The following is a 27,528-nucleotide window of genomic DNA, read 5'->3' as shown; positions in this document are numbered from 1 at the left end:
GAGCATCTGGGTGAAGGCCACACACGGTCACCGGGGGAGCGTGCAGACTCCGCACAAACAGTGCCAGAAGTCACAGTTGAACCTGGAGCTGTGAGACAGTGGCTCGACCCGCTGCGCCACCGTGTCCCTGGAAACCAGGTTGCCATCGAGAGGAGTTTCCACAGTTACCCTCGTCTGCTCTCCCTAACTCCTCCAGCCTCCCACTGATGGTCCAACCCACTCCATCATTACAGACTGTGCCTTCGTCTGCCCGAGTGTCGGCCTCTGGAATTCCCTCCTTGGGTCTCCCTGCCACTTCTCCTCCGTGGCGCTGCTTAACATTTGTCCTCACTGACAGACCTCCAGGACACGGCCCCAGAATCTCCCTCACTGTCAGTTCTCCACCTGTTCTGTGTGGTGTCATGGAGCTCATTACAACGTTACAGCAAAGGTCAACGCTGTGAGGCGTTCATCATAATACAAATGCCAAGGACAAAGTCTGCCCAGGCAACCGCCTTTTTCAAACAGGAGATTCTGCCCTTTAGTCCAGAAGACATAGAAGCAGGGTTAGGCCATTCAGCCCATCAAGTCTGGTCAGCCATTCAATTATGGCCGATTATTATTCTCCTGCCTTCTCCCCATGACCCTTAACCCCTTTACTAATCAAGAAACCTACGCCTTAATTACACCCAATGACTTGTCCTCCACAGGCCTCTGTGGCAATGAACTCCACAAATCCACCATTCTCTGGCTGAAGAAATTCCTCCTCTTCTCTGTTCTAAAGGGAAGCCCCTTTTGTTCTGAGGTTGTGCCCCTGGACCGCAGATCGTACTCTCCCGCTAATGAAAATATCATTTTCACGTTCGCTCTATCCAGCCCTATCAATATCCACTATGTTTTAATGAGACCTCCCCTCATTCTTCTAAACTCCATCAATTACAGGCCCAGAGACATCATAATACAAATGCCAAGGACAAAGTCTGGCCCTTCATTCCTGGGATTGTACTTGTAAATCTCATCTGTTCGCTCTCCAGGGTCAGTACATCTTTCCTTAGATATGGGGCCCAAAACTCTTGCCTGAGAAGTGACTTGGATCCATTCCAATTTTCCCACTGCCACAACAGGTAAACAGCAGATGTCATTTCGTTAGCTCTTTGCTCAATCCTGGAAGATCTAGACAGTGAAGATGCATACATCAGGATGCTCTTTATCGACTACAGCTCAGCATTCAATACCATCATCCCCTCAAAACTAATCAATGTTTCAAATCCGAGGCCACAATACCTCCTTGTGCAATTGGATCCTCGATTTCCTCACCTGCAGACCCCAGTCAGTTTGGATTGGCAACAACATCTCCTCCACAGTCTCCATTAGCACAGGTGCACCGCAAGGCTGTGTGCTTAGCCCCCTGCTCTACTCACTTTACACTTACGACTGTGTGGCTCAGCACAGCTCCAATGCCATATTTAAGTTTGCTGATGACGCCACTGTTGTAGGGCGAAGCAAGGGTGGTGATGAATCAGCATACAGGAGGGAGGTTGAAAATCTGACCGAGTGGTGCCACAACAACCACCTCTCACTCAGTGTCAGCAAGACCAAGGAGCTGATTATTTGCCATCAGGAGAAGGAAATCAGATGTCCATGAGCCAGTCCTCATCAGGGAATCAGAGGTGGAGAGGATCAGCGACTTTAAATTGTTCAGTGTTATCATTTCAGAGGCTCTGTCCTGGACCCAGCGCCCAGGTGTTATTGCAAAGAAAGCATCTCAATGCCTTTACTTTCTTAGAAGTTTGTGAAGATTCAGCATGTCATCAAAAGTTTTGATTAACTTCTATACAGTTGGTGTGCGGTGGAGAGTATATTGACTGGTTGTATCACAGCCAGGTATGGAAACACCAGTGCCCTTGCATGGAAAAGTCTACAATAAGCAATGGATACGGCCCAGTCCATCATGGGCAAAGCCCTCCCCACTGTTGAGCTGTCGCAGGAAAGAAGCATCCATCAATAAGGAACCCCATCTTCCAGCCCATGCTCTCTTCTCACTGCTGCCATTAGGAAGAAGGTACAGGAACCTCATGACCCACACCACCAGGTACAGGAACAGTTAATACCCCTCCACCATCAGGCTCCTGAACCAGAGGGGATAACTTCACTCGCCTCATCACTGAACTGAACTCACTCTCAGGGACTCTTCATCACATGTTCTTGATACTTAATGCTTTCTTTGCAATGGCACCTGTGTGCTAGACCCAGGACAGGTCCTCTGAAATTATAACACTGAAGAATTTAAAATAGCTAATCCTCTCCACCTCTGATTCCCTATTGAGGACTGGCTCATGGACATCTGATTTCCTTCTCCTGAAGTCAATAATCAACTCCCTGATGTTGCTGACATCGAGTGAGAGGTTGTTGTTGTGGCACCACTCAACCAGATTTTCAACCTCCCTCCTGACTTGGCCACCCTGCTGACCCACCAAATGCAGAGTACAGTGGTTAAGGGTCGAAGCACTCTATGAAGGTTGGGCACCACCTGACGACATCTGCTCCCAGTCAGAGGCTACGTTTACCTCATCGGGTAACTCTAGAGATGCAAATAATAATAAATTTACTTTGAACTTTGAAAACTGCTCTCAATACTCCAAAAAGAGTCTGAGGAATGCTCCACAAAGACTCAGATTTTCATCCTTGCTTTTATATTCTAGTAATGAATGCTGAAGGAATCTTGAACCAGGACTCTGAAATCTCCCTACACTTCTCATTTGTGAAGTGTCTCCCCATTTCAAAATAGTCTCACCTTTATTCCCTCTACCAAAGTGCAAGGCAGCCAACTTGATTGGTACTCCTTCCATAAGCATCCAATCCTTCCACCATCAATGAACAGTTGCATCAGTGCGTCCTATCTACAAGATGCACTGCAACAACACACCAAAGTTCCTAAGGCAGCACCTTCCAGACCCACAACCACTACCATCTAGAAGGACGAGAACAGCAGATGCCTGGAAACACCACCACTTGGAAATCCCATCCAAGTCACTCACCGTCCTGACTTGGAAACATAGTGCAGTTCCTTCATTGTCGCTGGGTCAAAATCATGGAATTCCCTCCCTAACAGCACTGTGGGTGTACCTACACCTCAGGGACTGCAGCAGTTCAAGAAGGCAGATCATCATCACCTTCTCAATGGCAACTAGGGATAGGCAATAAATGCTGGCGACACCCACATATATTTCCCTATATTCTACTTCATCTGCCACTTCTTTGTCCAAGACCTTCTGCAGGCTCCCTGCTTCCTCAACACTACCTGTTCCCCCCCACCTATCTCCATATTATCCACAAATTTGGCCACAAAGCCATCGATTCTGTCACCCAGATCATTAGCATATAAGGTTATGGTCCCAACAGGGACCCCTGAGGAACTCCACTAGTCACTGGTAGCCATCATCAAAAGGCCTCCTTAATCTTAACTCTCTGTTTTTTGTCAGTCAGCCGATCCACACTGGGAGGTGTTGACAGGATATAACTTGTAGGGCAGTTCCTTGTGATCAAGGATCAAGCATGCAAGGTACCTGTGTGTGAATTTGTTTACACCAGCAAAAACTAAAAGGTTTTACACTTCAACCTGTAATAGGCCCTTCTGGCCCTTCTGGCCATGCTGCCCAGCAACACCCCATTTAACCCTGGCCTAATCAAGGGCCATTTTACAATGACCAATTAACCTACCAACTGCTACATCTTTGGACTGTGGGAGGAAACCAGAGCACCTGGCGAGGAAACCCAGGCGATCGTGGGGGGGATTGTACGAACTCCTTACAGACAGTAGCGATGATGAATACAGAGATCATTTTATCCTCTCAGAACGTCACGCATGCTAACCCGCTTCCAGGTATTGGTCAAATCCCTCTTTGAAAGTTCTTATTGAATTTTTTTTTCCAACAGCCTTTCACCAGATCTCAATGGCTCACCGTGCAGAATAAAATTCTCCTCCTTAACCCCCACCCCTGACGCTCCTGCGGACCATTCGTGATTCACCGGTACAGGAGGCAACTTCTACTTACCTGCTCAGTTAAAACTTTGCAGCTTGGAGCATTGTGCTGAAACACCACTAAATCTGCTAACGGGAATGGGTCTCTCTGGGTTAAGGAATATTGAGGGAGCTTACATCAGGACTGGTCAATCACAATTTGACGTTGGCAGGCAGTGCCATCAAATTGTTATTACACAGAAAGAGGCCATTTTGGACAGCAGTCCAAGGTGGGCCCTCGATCGAACAATCTGGACCATCCCGCATTCCCACTCTGAGGCCCTGCTAATACCCCTCAAGGGCACATTCTCTCAGTAATGCCTGCACCGACTTCACCAACACTTTCCACTACCTTCACCACGAGGAAGCTTCCAAAGGTCAGAACCATACTTTCCTCTTTTCCCCGTTGTACCTTTTTCCTGTCAGATTACACCCTTAAGCACAAGAGATTCTGCAGATGCTGGGAAACCAGAGCAGCACACAAAATGCTGGAGGAACCCAGCGGGTCAGGCAGCTTCTATCGAATGGACCCAAGAGGTGGCATTTTGGGCCGAGGCTTTTCATCAGGACTGGCCAGAAATGAAGAGGTTTGGCCCGAAATGTCAAATCTTTAATGCCTGACCTATTGAGTTCCTCCAGCAGTCTGTGTGCGTTATTCCAGATTCTATTTTTACCCTTGGACATCAACTGATAGAAGGAGGGAAGGAAAGTCTAGGGTGGCAAAGTAAGAGAACCTTGGGTGTGGAGAGAGGTGATGAATTTAGACAAGAAGGAAAAGGGAGATGATGCAAAGCTTCGGAAGCTAGAATCAAGCACAGCCTTTGTGGATTGTAAAAAAAACAGAGAAGAGCTCAGCAATAGAATTAGGAAAGCCCGGATAGGCCATAAAATATCCTTGGCAAATCAGATTATAGAGAATCCCAAGGCATTCTGTACATACATCAAGAGCAAGAGGATAACAAGGGAGAGGGCAGGACCACCCAAAGTTAAAGGGGAAGCATTTGCGTAGATGTGGAGGATGTGGGTGAGACCCTTACTGAGTGCTTTACATCTGTATTTACCAAGGAGGAGGATGTGGAGGGTTGGAAGATCAATGCTGAATGTATTGATATGCTGAGGCAGTTTGAGATAAAGGAAGAAGTAATGTTGGGACTCTTAAAGAGAATTAATGTGGATAAGTCCCCAGGGATTGATGGGATATAACCTCAATTATTGAGAGAGGCAAGAGAAGGGATTGACCAATATCTTCATGTCCTCTTTAGTCCTGGAGGACCAGCAAGTAGCTAATGTTCCATTATTCAAGAAGGGAATGAGGGATAATCCTGGAAACTTTTGTCCAGTGAGTCTCATATCAGTGGTAGGGATGTTACTGGAGAGAATTCTTAGGGGTAGGATTTATGAGCATTTGGAAATCCATGGTGAATTGCCTGTTTGGATTCAGACCTGACTTGCACATAGAAGACAGAGGGTAGTGGTCAAAGAGACTTATTCTAGCTGGAGATCTGTGACTCGTGGTGTTTCATAGGGATTTGTGCTGGGACTCAACTGTTTGTGATGTATATAAATGACCTGGATTAAAATGTGGGTGGGTGGGTTAGTAGGTTTGCGGGTAATATGAAGATCGGTCGTGTTGTGGACACTATAGAAGACTGGCAAAGAATACAGTGGGATATAGATCAGTTGCACTTATGGACAGAGAAATGGCGGATGGAGTTTAACCTGGCCGAATGTAAAGTGATTCACCTTGGTAGGGTAATTGCAAGGAGACAGTACACTATTAAGGGTAAGACCCTTAACAGTGTTGATGAGCAAAGAGATCTTGGGGTTCAAGTTCACAGCTCCCTGAACATGGCTACACAGGTTGCTAAGGTGGTTAAGAACTCACCTAGCATGCTCGCTTTTATTTAAAGGTCTTCAAAAGTCAGGAAGGTATGTTACAGCTTTATAAAACTGCAGTTAGGCCACATTTGGAGTATTGAGATAAATTTTCTGGTCACCCCATTATAGGAGGGATGTCGATCCTTTGGAGAGGGTGCAGAAGAGGTTTACTAGGACGTTGCCTGGTTTAGAGGGCATGTGCTATAATGAGAGGCTGGACAAACTTCCGTTGTTTTTTCCAGAGAGGTGGAGGCTGAGGAAAGATCTGATAGAGGCTTATAAAGTAACAGGAGGCATAGATAGAATAGACAGACAGTATCTTATCCCCAGGGTTGGAATGTCTAACACCAGAGGGCATTCCTCTAAAGTGAGAGGGGGTAATTTGAAAGGAGATGTGAGGGGTAAGATAAAAGATAAGCTAGTCAATAATACCAAAGTGGATAATAAAAGATTTTATCAGATATACAGAGTAAAAGAGGGTCGTGAGTAGATATTGAACCGCTGGAAATGACACTGGAGAGGTAGTCATGGGGTTAAAAAAAAATGGTGGACAAACTTATTAAGTAGTTTGTGTCAGTCTTCACTGTGGAAGACACTAGCAGAATGCCAGAAATTTCAAGACTGTTAGGGGGCTGAGGTGAGTGTAGTTGCTATTACTAAGGAGAAGGTGCTTGGGAAACTGAAAGGTCTAAAGGTAGACCTGGACCAAATGGTTTGCACCTCAAGGTTCTGAAAGAGGTGACTGAAGAGATTGTGGAAGCATAAATAATGAATTTTCAGGAATCAATAGATCCTGGCATGGTTCCAGAGGACTGGAAAATCGCAAATGCCACTCCATTCTTCGAGAGGGGAGAGAGGCAGAGGAAAGGAAATTAAAGGCCAGTTAGACTGACTTCAGTGGTTGGGAAGGTGCTGGAGTCGATTGTTAAGGATGTGGTTTTGGGGTACTTGAAGGCACATGATAAAATATGCTGTAGCCCGCATGGTTTCCTTAAGGAAAATCTTGCCTGACAAACCTGTTGGAATTCTTTGAGGAGATAACAAGCAGGATAGACAAAGGAGAATCGGTGGATGTTGTTTATTTGGATTTTCAGAAGGTTTTTGATAAGGTGCCTCACATGAGACTCCTTATTAAGAGCCCAGGGTATTTCAGGAAATATATGAGCGTGACTAAGCGTGACTAAGCATTGGCTGATTGGCAGGAGGCAAAGAGTGGGAGTAAAGGGAGCCTTTTAGGATTGGCTGCTGGTGACTGGTGTTCCGCAGGAGTCTGTGTTGGACTGCTTCTTTTTACGTTATATGTCAATGATTTGGATGACAAAATCGATGGCTTTGTGTCCAAGTTTGCGTATAATACAAAGATTGGCGGAAGGGTAGGAAGTGTTGAGGAAGCAGGGAGGCTGCAGGCGAATTAGATAGATTAGGAGAATGGGTGAAGAAGTGGCAGATGGAATACTTTGTCAGGAAGTGTCTGGTCATGCACTTTGGCAGAAGGAAATGAAAGAAGAATAGACTATTTTCTAAATGTGGAGAAAATTCCTTAAAGGTTAACGTTCAGGTTGCGACAGTGGTGAGGAAGGCAAAGGCAATGTTAGCATTCATTTCAGAAGAACTAGAATATAAAATCAAGGATGTAATACTGAGGCTTTATAAGGAACTGGTGAAATGAATAAATTTGGTATAAATAGGTGCCATTTAATCTCAAGGTCAATTACTTTGTTCAATCTATTTATACCAACTTTACTTGGAGTAATGTGAGCAGTTTTGGGCTCCTTATTCAAGAAAGGATGTGCTGACATGTGAGAGAGCTCAGAGGAGGTTCACGAGAGTGATTCTGGAAATGAAAGGCTTACTGTGTCAGGAGCAATTAATGGCTCTGGGACATCCCTCGACTCCCCCACTATAGGAAACACCCTCTCCGCAATCCCTCTATGTAGACCTTTCAACATACAATATGTTTGAATAAGATCCCCCCCCCACCCCGGTTTTCAACCCCATTCTCCTGCTTCTTCCCGTAACCTTTCACGTCCTGACTAATCAAGAACCTGGCAACTTTCGCCTGAAATTCACCCAATGACCTGGTCTCCGCAGCCACCTGTTGCAATGAATTCCACAGATTCACCACTCTCTGACTAAAGAAATTCTTTCTCATCTCTGTTCTAAATGGACATCCCTCTATTCTGGGACTTTACTCACTGGAATTTAGAAATCGATAGATTCTGGCATTGTATCGGATGACTGGAAAACAGCAAATGTTACTCTGCTATTTAAGAAGGGTGGGAGGCAGCAGAAAGGAAACTATAGACCTGTTAGCCTGACATTACTGGTTGGGAAGTTGTTGGAATTGATTGTTAGGGATGAGATCACGGAGTACCTGGAGGTACATGTATCTTGTCAGGTACATGACAAGATAGGCCAAAGCCAGTATGGTTTCCTGAAAGGAAAATCTTGCCTGACAAACCTACTGCAATTCTTTGAGGAGATGCAGTAGATGTGGTGTACTTGGATTTTCAGAAGGCCTTTGACAAGGTGCCGCACATGAGGCTGCTTAGCAAGATAAGAGCCCATGCGCAGACATGTGACGTCGAGCTGTGCAGTGCGGCAGATTTAAAAGGAACAGAGCCTCATAGAGCGGGCAGCGTCGTTTGCGGGCGGCGGAGTGAGCCGGGAGCAGAGTGAAGACTTAAGGGCTTCGGCTCAACGGGCTTAGGCGGAAACAGGGGAGGAAGGTTTGGCATTCATTTTCTGTTGTTATTTGAGGAGAGGGGCAGTATGAGTGTGAGGGCAGTTTGCTGTTCTCGGTGTCGGATGTGGGAGGCCCTGGAGTCTCCAAGCTTCCCGGATGTCTACATCTGCGCTAAGTGCATCGAGATGCAGCTCCTAAGGGACCGCGTTACGGAACTGGAGCTGCAGCTCGATGACCTTCGCCTGGTCAGGGAGAGTGAGGAGGTGATAGAGAGGAGTTGCAGGCAGGTGGTCACGTCGGGGCCACGGGAGGCAGACAAGTGGGTCACGGTTAGGAGGGGGAAGGGGAAGGGGAAAAGTCAGGTAATAGGGAGTACCCCAGTGGCTGTGCCCCTTAACAACAGGTACTCCTGTTTGAGTACTGTTGGGGGGGACGGCTTACCCGGGAGAAGCGACAGTGGCCGTGCCTCCGGCACAGAGTCTGGCCCTGTAGCTCAGAAGGGTAGGGCAAGGAAGAGGAGGGCAGTTGTGATAGGGGACTCGATAGTAAGGGGGTCAGATAGGCGATTCTGTGGACGCAGTCCAGAGACCCGGATGGTAGTTTGCCTCCCTGGTGCCAGGGTCCGGGATATTTCTGATCGTGTCCAGGATATCCTGAAGTGGGAGGGTGAGGAGCCAGAGGTCATGGTACATATAGGTACCAATGACATAGGTAGGAAAAGGGATGAGGTCCTGAAAGGAGAATATAGGGAGCTAGGAAGGGAGTTGAGAAAAAGGACCGCAAAGGTAGTAATCTCGGGATTACTGCCTGTGCCACGCGACAGTGAGAGTAGGAATGCGATGAGGTGGAGGATAAATGCGTGGCTGAGGGATTGGAGCAGGGGGCAGGGATTCAAGTTTTTGGATCATTGGGACCTCTTTTGGCGCAGGCGTGACCTGTACAAAAAGGACGGGTTACACTTGAATCCTAGGGAGACCAATATCCTGGCAGGGAGATTAGCGGGGGCTACTGAGGTGACTTTAAACTAGAATGGTTGGGGGGTGGGAATCAAATTAAAGAGGCTAGGCGTGAGGAGGTTAGTTCACAACAGGGGTATGGGAACCAGTGCAGAGAGACAGAGGGGTGTAAAGTGAGGGTAGAAGCAAAAAGTACTAAGGAGAAAAGTAAAAGTGGCAGGCCGACAAATCCAGGGCAAGCATTAAAAAGGGCCACTTTTCAGCATAATTGTATAAGGGCTAAGAGAGTTGTAAAAGAGCGCCTGAAGGCTTTGTGTGTCAATGCAAGGAGCATTCGTAATAAGGTGGATGAATTGAAAGTGCAGATTGTTATTAATGATTATGATATAGTTGGGATCACAGAGACATGGCTCCAGGGTGACCAGGGATGGGAGCTCAACGTTCAGGGATATTCAATATTCAGGAGAGATAGACATGAAGGAAGGGGAGGTGGGGTGGCATTGCTGGTTAAAGAAGAGATTAACACAATAGAAAGGAAGAACATAAGCCGGGAAGATGTGGAATCGATATGGGTAGAGCTGCATAACACTAAGGGGCAGAAGACGCTGGTGGGAGTTGTGTACAGGCCACCTAACAGTAGTAGTGAGGTCGGAGATGGTATTAAACAGGAAATTAGAAATGTGTGCAATAAAGGAACAGCAGTTATAATGGGTGACTTCAATCTACATGTAGATTGGGTGAACCAAATTGGTAAAGGTGCTGAGGAAGAGGATTTCTTGGAATGTATGCGGGATGGTTTTTTGAACCAACATGTCGAGGAACCAACTAGAGAGCAGGCTGTTCTGGACTGGGTTTTGAGCAATGAGGAAGGGTTAATTAGCAATCTTGTCGTGAGAGGCCCCTTGGGTAAGAGTGACCATAATATGGTGGAATTCTTCATTAAGATGGAGAGTGACATAGTTAATTCAGAAACAAAGGTTCTGAACTTAAAGAGGGGTAACTTTGAAGGTATGAGATGTGAATTAGCTAAGGTAGACTGGCAAATGACACTTAAAGGATTGACAGTGGATATGCAATGGCAAGCATTTAAAGGTTGCATGGATGAACTACAACAATTGTTCATCCCAGTTTGGCAAAAGAATAAATCAAGGAAGGTAGTGCACCCGTGGCTGACAAGGGAAATTAGGGATAGTATCAATTCCAAAGAAGAAGCATACAAATTAGCCAGAGAAAGTGGCTCACCTGAGGACTGGGAGAAATTCAGAGTTCAGCAGAGGAGGACAAAGGGCTTAATTAGGAAGGGGAAAAAAGATTATGAGAGAAAACTGGCAGGGAACATAAAAACGGACCATAAAAGCTTTTATAGATATGTAAAAAGGAAAAGACTGGTAAAGACAAATGTAGGTCCCCTGCAGACAGAAACAGGTGAATTGATTATGGGGAGCAAGGACATGGCAGACCAATTGAATAATTACTTTGGTTCTGTCTTCACTAAGGAGGACATAAATAATCTTCCAGAAATAGTAGGGGACAGAGGGTCCAGTGAGGTGGAGGAACTGAGCGGAATACATGTTAGTAGGAAAGTGGTGTTAGGTAAATTGAAGGGATTGAAGGCAGATAAATCCCCAGGGCCAGATGGTCTGCATCCTAGAGTGCTTAAGGAAGTAGCCCAAGAAATAGTGGATGCATTAGTGATAATTTTTCAAAACTCGTTAGATTCTGGACTAGTTCCTGAGGATTGGAGGGTGGCTAATGTAACTCCACTTTTTAAAAAAGGAGGGAGAGAGAAACCGGGGAATTATAGACCGGTTAGCCTAACGTCGGTGGTGGGGAAACTGCTGGAGTCAGTTATCAAGGATGTGATAACAGCACATTTGGAAAGCGGTGAAATGATTGGACAAAGTCAGCATGGATTTGTGAAAGGAAAATCATGTCTGACGAATCTCATAGAATTTTTTGAGGATGTAACTAGTAGAGTGGATAGGGGAGAACCAGTGGATGTGGTATATGTGGATTTTCAAAAGGCTTTTGACAAGGTCCCACACGGGAGATTAGTGTGCAAACTTAAAGCACATGGTATTGGGGGTAAGGTATTCGTGTGGGTGGAGAATTGGTTAGCAGACAGGAAGCAAAGAGTGGGAATAAACGGGACCTTTTCAGAATGGCAGGCGGTGACTAGTGGGGTACCGCAAGGCTCAGTGCTGGGACCCCAGTTGTTTACAATATATATTAATGACTTGGATGAGGGAATTAAATGCAGCATCTCCAAGTTTGCGGATGACATGAAGCTGGGTGGCAGTGTTAGCTGTGAGGAGGATGCTAAGAGGATGCAAGGTGACTTGGATAGGTTGGGTGAGTGGGCAAATTCATGGCAGATGCAATTTAATGTGGATAAATGTGAAGTTGTCCACTTTGGTGGCAAAAATAGGAAAACAGATTATTATCTGAATGGTGGTCGATTAGGAAAAGGGGAGGTGCAACGAGACCTGGGTGTCATTATACACCAGTCATTGAAAGTGGGCAAGCAGGTACAGCAGGCGGTGAAAAAGGCGAATGGTATGCTGGCATTTATAGCGAGAGGATTCGAGTACAGGAGCAGGGAGGTACTACTGCAGTTGTACAAGGCCTTGGTGAGACCACACCTGGAGTATTGTGTGCAGTTTTGGTCCCCTAATCTGAGGAAAGACATCCTTGCCATAGAGGGAGTACAAAGAAGGTTCACCAGATTGATTCCTGGGATGGCAGGACTTTCATATGAAGAAAGACTGGATGAACTGGGCTTGTACTCATTGGAATTTAGAAGATTGAGGGGGGATCTGATTGAAACGTATAAGATCCTAAAGGGATTGGACAGGCTAGATGCAGGAAGATTGTTCCCGATGTTGGGGAAGTCCAGAACGAGGGGCCACAGTTTGAGGATAGAGGGGAAGCCTTTTAGGACCGAGATTAGGAAAAACTTCTTCACATAGAGAGTGGTGAATCTGTGGAATTCTCTGCCACAGGAAACAGTTGAGGCCAGTTCATTGGCTATATTTAAGAGGGAGTTAGATATGGCCCTTGTGGCTACGGGGGTCAGAGGGTATGGAGGGAAGGCTGGGGCGGGGTTCTGAGTTGGATGATCAGCCATGATCATAATAAATGGCAGTGCAGGCTCGAAGGGCCGAATGGCCTACTCCTGCACCTATTTTCTATGTTTCTATGTTTCTATGAATTACAGGGAAATTACGAAGATAGGTGGAGCATTGGCTGGTCGGCAGAAAACAAGAGAGTGGGAATAAAGGGATCCTATTCTGGCTGGCTGCTGGTTTACCAATAGAGTACCACAGGGGTTGGTGTGGGGACTGCTGCTTTTACAATGTATGTCAATGATTTGGACTACGGTATTAATGGATTTATGGCTAAATTTGCCGATGATACAAAGATGGGTGGAGGATCAGGTAGTATTGAGGAAACAGAGAGCCTGCAGAGAGACTTCGATAGTTTAGGGGAATGGGCAAAGAAGTGGCAAATGAAATACAATGTTGGAAAGTGTATTGTCATGCACTTTGGTGGAAGAAATAAATGGACAGACTATTATTTAGATGGGAAGAGCATTTAAAATGCGGAGATACAAAGGGACTTGGGAGTTCTTGTGCAAGATACCCTAAAGGTTAACCTCCAGTTTGAGTCTGTTGTGAAGAAGGCGAATGCAATGTTGGTATTCATTTCTAGAGGTATAGAATATAAGAGCAGGGATGTGATGTTGAGGCTCTATAAGGCACTCGTGAGACCACACTTGGAGTATTGTGTGCAGTTTTGGTCTCCTTATTTTAGAAAGGATATACTGACATTGGAGAGGGTTCAGAGAAAATTCACAAGAATAATACCAGGAATGAAAGGGTTACTGTATGAGGAACGTCTGGCAGCTCTTGGGCTGTATTCCCTGGAGTTCAGGAGAATGAGGGGGGATCTCATAGAAACATTTTGAATGTTAAAAGGCCTGAACAGATTAGATATGGCAAAGTTATTTCCCCTGGCAGGGGATTCTAGGACAAGAGGGCATGACTTCAGGATTGAAGGACGTCCATTTAGAACTGAGATGCAGAGAAATTACTTTAGTCAGAAGGTGGTAAATCTGTGGAAATTGTTGCCATGAGCAGCTGTGAAGGCCAAGTCATTGGGTGCATTTAAGGCAGAGAATAGGTTCTTGATTAGCCAGGGCATCAAAGGGTATGGGGAGAAGGTAGAGGAGTGGGGATGACTGAAAGAATTGAATCAGCCCGTGATTGTATGGCAAACTCAATGGGCTGAATGGCCTACTTCTGCTCCTATATCTTATAGTCTTATGGTCACATTGAGTCTACATGCTACTTGAAGCCAGCAGAACTCTCAATAAACAGCACTAGTGTTGCCGTCATTGGATGCATTCACCAAGCCATTGGAGATACGGTCAGTGAGACAAGGAGTACTGAGGCATGGTGTGAGGGAGTTGGATTAATGCCAGTGGGGATACAGTCCGTGATACAGGATGCTGGGGGAGATGAGATAGAGGGATAGTGTGGGGGAGTTGGATTAACGACAGTGGAGATACAGTCAGTGACGCAGGGCAATGGGGGCAATGGTGTTCTGAGGAATGATGTGAGGGAGTTGGATTAACGTCTGTAGAGATGCAGTCAGTGACACAGGGCACTGGGGGAGAGGAGTCTCTAAGGGTTGGTGTGAGGGAACTGGTTTAATGCTAAAGGGGATACAGACAATAACCTGGTGCTGGGGGAGGAATGTCACTGAGGGATGGTGTGAGGGAACTAGATTAATGTCAGTGGGAGTACAGTCAGTGACCTGGTGCTTCGGGAGAGGGATCACTGAGGGATGGTGTGAGGGAGCTGGATTAACATCAGTGGGAACTTACAGACAGAGCACTCTTATTCCCCAGTAATTCTCTCTTCACTACCATCAGCTCCAACAGCCCCCCACCCCAGATTCCATCATTCATGACACTCATGCAGGTCCTATGTACTTACCCTGCATGTCTTTGGGAATGGGGTTGATTCTGGAGGAAACACAAGCAAACTTCACAGAGACAGATGAAGCCAGGTCTCAGGCGCAGTAGGGCAGCATTTCTGCCCACTGTGCCTCACTGGGGTCATTGGGGTCCACTTGTTCTGGGTCCCCTGCCAAGCAAACCCGGTACCTGTCCCAGCAATTGGTTATTGGAATTGGCTTATCATTGTTATCTGTACCAAGCACAGTGAAAAGCTTGTCTTGCATACTGTTTATGTAGATCAAATCATTACACACTGTATTGAGCTAGATTAAGGTAAAAGAATAAAAACGCAGAATAAAGTGCAAACATACTGAGAAAGTACAGTGCAGGTAAACAATAAAGTGCAAGAGCAGAACAATCGTGAGATCAAACGTCCATCTTATTGTGCAAGGGAGCCTTTCAATAGTCATATAACAGCAGGGTAGAAGCCTGAAGGATTTTCACATTTCAGGTTTTTGTAACTTCTGCCCAATGGAAGAGGGAAGAAGGGAGAATGTCTGTGGAGGGTGGAATCTTTGTCTACGGCAGCTTTACTGAGAAATATTGACAGAGTCCATAGAAGGGAAAGATTTCTGTGGCACTTTGGTCACCATAGTTGTACTCACTACATACTAATACAAGACATATAAGGTATTCAAAGTGATGGGTCATCAATAGAATGGACAGTCAGAGACTTTTTTCTCCAGGGCAGAAATGCCTAATGTCAAATGCTGCTGTTGTGGACCAGACAGTAATGCAGAGCTTGAATTGTTCCATCCTTTCCCGAGATCCGAGGGAACAAGAGTGTGGTGGGTTGGAATCATCGCTCAGTAGCAGAGTCAGGGTCACAGGGAGATATGGCAGCAATTTCCGGGGGAATATCAGAGGTAAGATTTTTTTTACCTCTGATCAGAGAGTGGTAGGAGCATGGAACGTGCTGTCAGAGGTGGTGCAGAGACAGATACTTTAGGGATAAGGAACTCTTAGATAGGCACATGGATGATAGGAAAGAGAGAGTTAGGTAGGAGGGAAGGGTTAGATTAATCTTAGAGTAGGTTACAAGGTTAGCACAATATTGTGCTGCACTGCTCTATGTTCTTAATAGAGAGGATGATGATGAAAACTTACTTTAAATTCACTTCTGATTTCATTAATGTTTCGATACTCCCCATGACGATCCCCATCCCCAATGAGTGGCGCAGGCATTTCCTCAGTACTTCATCCTGGGTACAATAGTAAACTAGTTCAATTGCTGGGCCTAACCAGATGCCAGAGCTGTGCTGATCCAGGGGCCAAGAGTTCAAATCCCACCACGGCAGCTAGGGAATTCCGATTCAAATAATGACCAACATCTGGAATAAAAATCACTGATGGTAACCATTAAAGACCGATTGTCATAAAATGCAGCTGGCCCACTATGTTCTTCATAGAAGTGAGTAGATATGTGACTCCAGACTCACTGGTTTGGAATTCTAATTGCCTACTGAAATGACCAGGGCAGTCAATGGCAAATATAAGGAAGAATAATTCTCAACTGCGTCTTGTAACTGGGAAACAATAGGCCATTCCTTGAACATCAGTCGGGACACCATGGGGATCCTCACTGTTCCCGACTGATTCCAACTTCTCACTCTCAGTTTTAAATCATTTATAATTTTATAATTTTGCATGCCCTCTCCTTACCACTGCAACTGGCTCATGTTGTAGCCTGTTCCAGAATCAGCTAAGATCTGTGTGAGATCTTCCAGTGTTGGTCCTTGCAATCTCCCATTTCTCGTTGATACCTTCAGATACTAAACACCCCAGGCCTGGGATTCCCTGCCTTAGCCTTTCCCTTTCAACCTTTACCATACTTCTTGGAACAAAGCTCCTATACCATCTGAGCTGACATCTGTACGACTGTCAAAACCCTTAATGCTCCTGTGGCTATTTAGGAAAAATGCTAAACACAAGAGATTCTGCAGATGCTGAAAATCCAGAGCAACACACTCAAAATGCTGGAGGAACTGAGCCAGTCAGGTAGCATCTATGGAGGGGGATAAATAGGTGACATTTTGGGCCAAGACCCTTTATCGGGATGAGGATAAGAAAGATGCGATTTCACATTTGGCAAAGAGCTTTTGATTAATTGGGCCAAAGGGCACTCTGAGCCATAACAGTACCACATACAGTTAATGCAAGCTGCTGTTGTTGTGGACCAGACAGCGGTACAGAGCTTGAGTTCATCTTTTCCCGAGACCAACCCCGAAGGGACAAGAGTGTGGTGGGGTGGAATCATCTCTCAGTAGCAGAGTCAGGGTCACAGGGAGATACGGCAGCCGGGCAGTAAGCCAGGAAAGGAAGGGACTAATTTACTGCCACAGAGTTAGCATGAAACAGGCCCTTCAGCCCACAGAATCCATGCTGTTGACCATCTGCTTACACTGATCCCCTTTTATTTTCTTCACGTTCCCATTAATACTCCCCCACTGAATTCTAACACACACACACACACACACACACACACACAGTTCAATTCACAGCAGCCAATTAACCCACCAATGCCACACGTCTTTAGGACCTCGGAAGAAAACCGGAGCACCCGAGGGAAACCCATGCAGTCACTTGGAGAGTGTGCAAACTCCACGCAGACAGCACCCAAAGATCAAGCCTGGGTTGATGGATTTATAAAACAGTGACCCTCCCCAATGCACCAATGCGATCCCCGGTTACTGTCCAGGCACTTGTTAACCAAAACTTGAATGCAGACATTCAGACAAAGAACATCCAGGCTAATGCAGCCTGGCCAGACGTTCAGGTAAAGAATGTCTGTTCTCTCTCTACACCTTGGTTCCACACAAAATCCCGGCCACACACACTGCCTTTGCATTAGGCTGCAAATCAAACAATACATCTTAATGGTCTTAAATTTGGCCCTGGTGATGTTACCTTTTAATCTGACGCTGGAGTAAACCTCTGCAGACTTTCTGTGGAGCAAGTTCTTGATTTCCGTCACAGTGCGAAACACTTCCTGATTCCACAACTTTGTCTAACCTGAAGAGCTTGCTGAGGGGATTTGGGAGGAAAAGATTTCTCCATATCCAGCCTGTAAATCCTTAAAAAGACCAGCTCAAGATCACAATCCCATCTTCAATACTTCAAGGGATTATGTGTGTCCAGATAATACAAGTGTTTTCATAGCTAAACTCTGCCACTGCAATAAATCTGTATAAATCCTTTCTAATGTACTATAACATAACCAAAGCTCTGCAGAAGAGAAGCACAAGTCTGCAGTACTGTTCCTTTGTGATTAATTGCCCTCTTGTGTAGAGCAAACTAATGGAACTCATTATTGTGGTTACCTCATTAATGAAACCACAAAGTTTGAAAAAAAAGTGCAATGTTCTACAAACACTGTGCAAGAGAGACTCAGTGTTTGATGTGGCTGTCTGCTGGGTTCCCACCAGACTCTGGCAGGTGTTCCCGGAGAGCTCAGGCGCACTGCTGTAACATTCCAAAGCTCCTGCTCAATAAATCCCTTCTCCCTCGGCCACGGTGCCGACTAGCACTTGGGAGAAGTGGTTCTGAGCAAAAGGAGGACTCGGTGCTTCCCAGCCGCCGGACGTCCAGCACCTCCCCTCGGCCAGTCGAATGCATGGCAAGATCCCACTAAAGCACAGGCGATTTTAACGACAGGCAGTCGGCGGCAAAGCTGGCGCAACTGCTGTCTCGAAGCACCGTCGGCCCAGGTTCGATCTTGACCTCCGCCCGTGTCTGTGTAGATGGGAAGTTAGTGGCAGGTGGACACTGGGCCAGAAGGCCTGTTTCTGGGGCATGTCACTCTGGGTGGTCAGTGGGTGGTGTGGACACTGGGCCGGAGAGCCTGTTCCTGTGCTGTGTGGCTCTTTACAAACAAGTATTTATGGGCAGGGAGAGTGGAGGCCGGCAGGGCGTCCTTAACTGGCTTTAAAATTGGGACACGGCCCCGCGGTGTCCACCTGAAGGGCAGACGAGAGCTTGGTCAAAAGATAGATGGCACTGCCAATGTCAGGTTTTCACCACAAGCCTCACGCCACCTTCCAACTTAGTGGTGTTACATTGATGAACAGATTCACTCTTCAAATCTAGCCACAAATCTGGGGCTCGCACTCCAGGGCCATATAGTAATGAGGCAGTGAAATTGTTAAATTCTGCTCCCGACTAAACTCACTTTACCTCTGTTAATCAGTCAGATGATATTGTTAATCCCTATCCAATGACACCTGTTGTACAGTGTACATACAAAGGAGATGGGCTTGAATTGGGGTTGACTGCAACATCCCCTCTGGCAGAACAGCAGCTTGGTGTGCTGTTAATAGAAGTGGCAGGAGTATTGCCTTTGGCAGGGTATATATATGAGGAGATATTTTTATCCCAATGAGATCCCACACTTTGGGAGAGTAGCAGAGAAGTGAATCAGATACACAGTCAGAAAACAAACCCCTGAGGCACAATCCAAACTGACCGTTAATGCTCGTTTACACTAACCTGCACAAAATGCTGGAGGAACGCTGCAGGTCTGGCAGCAGCTATGGAGAGGAAGAATCAGTTGACATTTTGGGACGAGACCCTTCCTCAGAGCGTCGACTGTTTATTCTTCTCTATACCTGCTGAGTTCCTCCAGCACTTTGTGTGTGTGTGTGTGTGTGTTACAAACAAGAGAAAATCTGCAGACGCTGGAAATCTAAGCAACACACACAAAATGCCGGTGGAAGTCAGCAGGCCAGGTAGAGTTCAGCTCAGCTCTGCCTGGGCTGCTGAGTTCCTCCGGCATTTTGTGCTCTGTGTGTGTTACTCTGGATTTCCAGCGTCTGCAGAATCTCTTGAGTTTGTGTTTCCCATTTAAATCACGCAACTTGATTTGTCTCCCTGCTCTGAACTTATTCTGTAGTTACTACATAACATTCTGCAATCTGTTTTCTTTGTACTCATGTATGGAATTATTTTCCTGGATGGTGCATAAACAGAAAGATTCTCATTGCTTCTCGGTACACATGACAATAATAAGCCAGCTTCAAAAAGAAACAGGACATTGAACACCAAATCCCGATCAGGAAGGTGTGGACAGAACACGAGGGCAATGTACTGAGGAACAAAGATCAGACCATGAAAGCTCCCTCTTATGGATTTATAAAATAAGAAAAGATTACAGACTAAAATGGAAGAAATTAGATAAATAGATACTTCATTGATCCCAAAGGAAATTACAATGTCACAGATATAAATATTAGAAGGGAAGTAAGAAAGAATAAAAACTGTTACCTCAAGCAGTCTAACAGGAGGGGGTCATCACTTCTCCGGCTATAGGTTGACTCATTATAGAGCCTAATGGTCGAGGGTAAGAATGACTTCATATAGCGCTCTTTGGAGCAGTGCAGTTGTCTTAGACTATTACTGAAAGTGCTCCTCTTGTCAGCCAAGGTGGCATGCAGAGGGTGAGAAACATTATCCAGAATTGCCAGGATTTTGCATAGGGTTCTTTGTTCTACCACACCCTCCGGGTGTCCAGTTTGACTCCTATAACAGCAATCCTTTCTAATCAATGTATTGCATTCTAGAATAAGAAAATGGCAAAGAAATCAAACAAATATTTTGTGTCTGTCTTTATGTAAGAAGACAGACAATTTGGAATAAATGAGGAGCTGAAAGAAGTTAGCACTGTTCTGATGGCCTACAGACTGGCGCAGCCTGATGACCTGTGTTCCAGGAGTTTGAAGTAGTGATGGAAACAATGATGGAGACAGAGGTCACCTTTCAAATCTCCATAACGATTGTCACCGCTGGGAAGGTGGCAAGTATGAATGCAGCATCTTGGAAAATGGGTGAGAGTGAATTTCGGAACACAGTAATACTACCTGATATCAGCAGTAAGCAAAATGCAAAAATAAAGAGGAAATGGTGATGTGGCATTCAGGAAATAAACCATAGGACTGGGCAGGGGCAATACAGAAGGGAAAGTGTGCTTGACGAATCGGTAAGGTTAATGATCTGTTAGTGAGCAGTAATTGGGGGCTATCTGGATATGCAGAAGCCTACCTTAAAGTGTACCGACAAAGGAGAAAGTTACTAAACATGGAAATGCCACAGAAGATGTTATTGAATGTGGGATTTGGGCAAGGCACTGCCAGAAATAGAGGATGAGTTAATGTGAGTACAGACATCCCTCCCTGCAAAAACTGATTTCAGGGAGGTAGTATCATCAATTTGTGGGAGACTTCCGGGAGAGGTGGGATGTCTCCTTAGCAGCCAGCCAGCTAGTTTAAATAACATTAGCTATGCTAATGAGCGAATGACACCTGTTAAACTCACCTCAACGTCTTTTACATTTTAACCCACCATGGGCAATAGAAAAGTCACTGTTGCAAACAGTGCAGCGAGCAACACTGTCATTATTTTTGACCCCTATTAGGCAGGGGTACTCTTTAATGTAGTCTGGGGTGACGTACGTTTTATATTTTTTTTGGAACACTCTGCCATGGTGCGCTCTCGCTTGCTCTCTCTCGTGCTCTCTCGCTTGCTCGCTCTCAAAAATTGATTTCTGTGATATTGTATATAATTTGCGGGCATTAGGGAGCCACTATTCATATGCCGGAGACTCCCGGAACTTCCAGGAGAGGTGGAATGTCTGTGAGTATAAAGGGCTGGGAAGGGGGGGGGGGGCGTTCACTGTTCACAATCGACAGCAATGGTCTGGATGGATTGTGTCTGGGATCGATTAATGACACCTGAGATGCATAAAGGATTCAGATTGGCTTAAAGATGCCGGGCTTAATAAATGGGCGAGAAGGTGGCACATGGAACATAAATGGAAAAAAAATATGTCACTGAGAATATTCCAGAGAGTGAGCAACATGCTTTTAGATATTTAGGGAATTGAGGAACATAAGGGGGCTGGTCCAGGGGAGCGGCGCTGAGGTCAAAACTCAGCCTGGATCTTACTGTATGGTGGGGCAGGACAAGGGCCGAATAGCCTCCCTTTTCTCCTTCACTGACCACCCATCCCTCCAGTCCAGTTTCTTAACCCACACGCTTAATAATAAAAGCACAAGAGGAGTTTGTGGTTCATAGTCTTCACACAGACAAGGTGAACTGAGCCGTCATCTGTGTCTGTGGGATTCCGCTGTGTCAGAATGGCCGGTGCATTGTTCCACAGAACAAGTGAGCACATCGCCAAAAAATCATTCTGCTTATAGACTCTATGACCTTCCAACAGGCACAGAAGCTCAGACTCTTTCCTCTCACATCCTGTGAAGAAGTAAATCAGCTACACCTTTCCTACCATCTCCAACACACAACATGCAAACGGCCAACTGGACCAAAAGCATGGAAGTACTCAGATGGTTAGACAGCATCTGGGGGGAGAGAAGCACAATTGATGCTTCAGGTTAAAGATCCTTCTTCAGGACTAGGAACAATCACAAGTGGGATGGGCTTTAAGGTGCAGAAGAAGGTGAGAAAAAAAGATGGAACAAGGTGGCAGGAAACCTCTCCCCATAGCAGAGATCTAAAGTTAGAAGCAAAGTTTCTGAGGAGATATTTTCTCCCAGAGGGTGTCTGGAACCTGAGGACACTGCCAGAAGGGATGGTAGAGGCAAGGGCTCTCACAACACGCAGACATGTTGCTAAATGGGATTAGGTTGGATACAGAGGCAACTTGAATGGGGGGGGGGCAGCGGGCTCCGGAAGAGGACCGTCTCTATGAGGAGGTGTGTGATGCGGGGGGGGGTGATGATGAAGGGACAAAGGGGATAATTTAAGTCGAGAGGAGAGTTAAACGGTCTGAAGGTCCCAGTGGAAGGAATGCCTTCGAAAGCGCAACCGTCCCGTCCTTAGTAGAGGGGATGTGTCTGGAGTTTACCGTGGCTGCCTTGGGATAGAGTCGGAGATAGAGTACACACAGGTAGGGCCGGGTGGGGGATAGTTAAGACTCTACAAGGGGTGCTCCACAAATGCTCCCCGGAAAACAGCTCCAGCAAATGGTGGCTTCTCTGGAAGGGACGTGGGACGATAGTGGGGGGTCCGGGGAAGAGGTTGTAGCTGGGACAGCTGCTCGGGAAAGTGGACAGAAGGTATTGGTGGAGATTCATAATTTGGATTACAGTGGGCCCATCTCCCTTATGGGAGCGACAGGAAGCGGGTTGGAACTCAGACCGAAATTCCAGCCCCCTGAAGCGTGACAGATCAGAGAAACAGTTGGCACTGTCGGGTCACCAATACTGAACCGTAAACACGGGCTTAAACCAAACATCGCCAGCAAGAAACAGCGCAGAAGGTCTCAACCACGGACCACAGCGTTGGAGATCCCGATTTTCCCGGCCAATATTTGAATGGCCGTACGACGGATCGTGGTCCGTCAGAAGTGCTGCTGATCTCACAATCTGAGAGGGTCCCAAAGATCCCCACAAATAGCGAGGAGTGGCGGAGTTCCGTACCCCTCAATCTCACACCTGCCTTTGGTCGTTACGCCGCCGCTGTTTCTGCCACATTTTTATGTAAGACTAGGGTTGAAAAGTAGTACTCAATTGAACGCAAGACGCCGAAGGCCACTATATAAACACAAACTATTCCTTTGTACGTTTACAAAAGAGTGCAGTCTAGAGTTTAGATTGGCGATGAACTGAAGAATGAGGGTAACCTCGGTGTAAATGCCTCCCCTTCCCCAGAGCGATTCTCCCCGCAGGTCAGATGGAGGGGGTGCGCGCCCATCTACCTGCCGTGGTCTCAGCGGAGAGCCCGATGTGAGCGCGGCCGAATCCGCGCAGGCCGCTCTAAGTTCCCTCACAACCCGAACCTTCGCAGGAAAGTGTTTTCTGATCCGCATATTCCAGTTTAAGCTTCAGGGGGACACGTTTTACCACGGACACTCAGTGAAGGGGTGCTGAATGCCAGAGACACAACTCACAATAAAGGACAAAAAGTTTGCCCACGCGTGAAATAATTGCCCTAAAATAATTGCCGAGTAAATTGATTTCCTAAAACACATTCCCCGGAACAACTTGTAAACAGTAATCTGTGGACAACAAAAAAACACTTTAACTTCGAGGATTTGGATCAAAGATCAATCTATTAAACACAGATCATTACAAACGGACCCTGCGGGGAATTCTTCAAGCTGGCGACTCCCAGACACGCGAATTTACAGTTTAAATTAATCAGCTCAAAGTGGGTAAAGCCTTCTAACCTCTTAGCTTTGACAAACTGCATCAACGTGCCCTGCAAGACCCCGGGTGTTTGATGTCGCGTTGACCGAGCCGAGGTTAGTCCGCCTCCTCTCAGAAGTTACGTTCCCCTCCACATCCCCGGTAGCTGTGGATAGGAAGCGATTCTCCTCGGGATGGTGAGCCCGCCGACTTCACGACATGGTTACTGCGACCAGATTCTGGCGAAAAGGGACGGGATCATGTTGTGAGGTGTTCCCACATAGGTGGAAGTTTGAACTGGGGCAGGGACCCAAAAAGGGGGAAAAAAAATGACAGGACGGCTCAAATTTCCTATATAATCTTTACACTTAGTGGGCTCTTAGAGGGATCAGAGTCACGCAGGAGCTCTTAAAGCACACAGGGACATGAAGAAATGTTTAAAAACTCAACGCAGAAGAGAAATCTCCCACTAAACAGTTCTTAAAGTACTTATTGAAAAATCCACCGATTTCATCAAAAGTTTTTGTTAGAATCGAGTCTGCAAAGGGTTTGGATCCAACCACAATTAAATCGTGGGGGCTAGAAACTCACTAAAGTTCTTTTTAAAAACTTCTTGTCTCCTCTAGACAGAATGTTGACAAAAATGAGATAATTCATTTTATTTGAACGAAATGTTGGTGGGGAGGCAGAGCGGAGCGAGTTTACAAAATGCCCATCTGAGAAGTGTTTCTTTTTCTTTGTGACATTCGACAGGGAAATATATTATTAATGGCGATAATATCCCTCATATATTTAACAAGTCTCAGTTGGTGAAGGTATTGATGTCTTTTGTAACCATCCTGGGTCTGTTTTTTTAATATAAAGGAATGCAATTAAATTAATGCACTCATCACTTATTAACGTGGCCTATCAGATTGCAGTCTAACATCACACAGGGTAGCATAAGCCAACTCAGCCCCATTTATTAATGTTAAATAAAACTATTAATTGATTCTTACCGTCAGGGGCAGGGCGGAGGGGGTGCTGCTTTCTTTTCAGGCAGGCCCTGGGGGAAGCTTCACACACACAGCGGAGTGTCGGAAGTCCCGGAGCCCCGAATCTCCGGTGAGAATCGCCCCGGTTTCCCCGTCAGCCCCGTGGGATGAAATACTCCAGGTGAGCGGTCGCCTCACTGCCATCCCTTGCGGTGCTCGGAGTCGTCTTGTCCTGAACCAAAGCCTCCAAGCCTGAACTCCAATGCATGTTTAGCACTCCAATAAACCATCGAGTTCCACACAGACCTCGTTCCAGAATTAAGAATTACAAACCTAAAAAAACAATAAATTGGGAACGAAAAAAAAACAACCACACACACACGCGCACACACACACACACACACAGACACACAGACACACACACACACACACACACACACACACATACACACACACAAGCGGAGCGTTTCCTTCCAGAAGAGAACTTGTGGGAACCGAAGAGCAAGTTGTTAGCTGCCGATGACGTGTCACAAATCCGCCCCTTCTGATACCGGGGAAAGGATGACTACATTCCATTGGTTTGGTTATTCCCAGGATCAGGGGAAAACCCGAAGGGAGTCCTGTCCCGGGAGATTAAAGTGACCACGCCGGTGTGATGGGCCGGGAAGGCTCCAACAGGTTGGACAATACGGATACTTCAGATTGGACGGCTCAGAGATCCCCCTTGCGATTACTTCTCCCTCCGGCCTTCTTTCAGACGACTGAACTGAGTCCTGTCCGCTCAGTGGAAATGAGGCGAATGAACGCGTTTGTGGCAATCGCACGAAAACCGATCGGGGAGACAGCGAAGCGGGGAAGGAGCGATGAAAGAATGCCCCTGCCCCTGTCACACCTGGCAGGTAACACCACTCCATGTACCCAATACGCCATCCCTGCACAGAGCACCTGTACTCAACTTACCATACCTGTAACACCCCCATACAGAGCACCGGTACCCAACTCACCATACCTGTAACAACCCCATACAGAGCACCTGTACCCAACTCACCATACCTGTAACACCCCCTATACAGAACATCTGTACCCAACTCACCATACCTATAACTCCCCCATACAGAGCACCTGTACCCAACTCACCATACCTGTAACAACCCCATATAGAACATCTGTACCCAACTCACCATACCTATAACTCCCCCATACAGAGCACCTGTACCCAACTCACCATACCTGTAACAACCCCATATAGAACATCTGTACCCAACTCACCATACCTATAACTCCCCCATACAGAGCACCTGTACCCAACTCACCATACCTATAACACGCCCTATACAGAACCTCTGTACCCAACTCACCATACCTGTAATACCCCCATATAGAACATCTGTACCCAACTCACCATACCTATAACACGCCCTATACAGAACCTCTGTACCCAACTCACCATACCTGTAATATCCCCATACAGATCACCTGTACCCAACTCACCATACCTCTAATACACCCATACAGAGCACCCGTACCCAACTCACCTTACTTGTAACACCTCTATACAGAGCGCCTGTACCCAACTCACCATACCTGTAATATCCCCATATAGATCACCTGTACCAAACACACATTCCCTGTAATGTCCTCCTCCCCTGTGCAGAGCACCTGTACCCACCACTCCATACCAGTAATATCCCTCATATAGGATACCTGTACCCAACACATCATACCTACAACACCCCCATAAAATTACCTGTACCCGCCTCTCCATACCTGTAACATCCCACATACAGATCACCTATACTCACCTCTCCATACCTGTAACATCCCCCATATAGGTGACCATACAGATCACCTACACTCACCTCTCCATATGTGTAACAGCCCCCACACAGATCACCTGTACCCATACCTGTGACACTCTTCGGCTCAGACTGTCAGTACCCACCTCACCAACCTCGGCAACCTGGTTCTACTGATCTCTGTTCACTTGTAATGTTTTCTATTTTCTATGTTTTGAGCCAGGATTACCTGTTGAGTCACACCACATATGTGTGACTTCCTGCCTCCACTGGCCCCCTCTACGACTGCAGCAACTACCAATAAAGCCCCACACAGTTACACTGAGTGTCTGCACTGTAACGTCCACCAAGATGGATCTCCTTCCTGTAACGGACCCTCTTTCTCCATCATGTCAAATCTGTTTCCTCAGTACCTGTATCATAACCCTGTCTGTACTGAGAGCTTAATAGTCGGAGCACCCCAACAATGTAATGGTTAAGTTACTAAATAGTAACCAGACTGACTTCCCACCACACCCACCACAGTAGCCATGGAGTATAAAATCAAGTTTTTTTGCATAGTTTAATAACAGTAAGCAGCTTGTTATTAAACCCATCAGGTTCATTGATCTTCTTCATGGGATGAACTCTACCAGCCTTGTTCAGTATCCTCTGGTCTCTCTGTCACCCAGGACCCACCAAAGTGATTGTTAATTGCCTCAGTTCAGGTCCCGTTAGGGACAGCCCATAAACGCAAGTGTGAATAAGTTTAAAAAAAAACATCTGAGACTTCTCTCTTATCCTCTAATATGCAGTGCCTGGTAAAGGTATCCGTGGCTCCCATTTATCTATCAGCCACCTATCGGATAAACCCACCTTTACAAATTATTTTTTGTTGCTCCTGAGCAAACATCACTTCACGGATGAAGCTGAGATGAAAAGTAACTTCAAGAAAGTAGAACACATCACTCCCGTTCTCAGATCATTACACTGGCTTCCTGTCCATCAGAGGATTGACTTTAAAATGATTATAAAATATTACTACTGACTGATGAATCACTGAATGGTGTTGGGCCAAAATATCTCTTGCTGCATTATG

The 27,528-nt window shown here is 46.2% G+C and overlaps 1 protein-coding gene across 2 annotated transcripts in view; it reads right to left on the bottom strand.

Annotated features, from left to right (window-relative positions):
• The window catches only part of LOC140205442 (neurotrophin-4-like), a 65,662-nt gene extending 40,609 nt beyond the window's left edge, over window positions 1-25,053 (bottom strand). The window contains exons 1-2 of one of the 2 annotated variants that reach the window (XM_072273046.1): window positions 24,679-25,053; window positions 23,722-23,919 (exon numbers count right to left, since the gene is read on the bottom strand). The gene's annotated coding sequence lies outside the window, so the exon portion shown is untranslated. The remainder of the gene's footprint in view (window positions 1-23,721; window positions 23,920-24,678) is intronic. The other variant, XM_072273047.1, reaches the window with a different exon arrangement.
• Between the last annotated feature and the right edge of the window lie 2,475 nt (window positions 25,054-27,528).

This window comes from Mobula birostris, chromosome 11, assembly GCF_030028105.1.
Source record: "Mobula birostris isolate sMobBir1 chromosome 11, sMobBir1.hap1, whole genome shotgun sequence".
Lineage (NCBI taxonomy): Eukaryota > Metazoa > Chordata > Chondrichthyes > Myliobatiformes > Myliobatidae > Mobula > Mobula birostris.
Note: the sequence above shows the minus strand (reverse complement) of the source record. Positions and strands in the feature narration are given on the sequence as shown.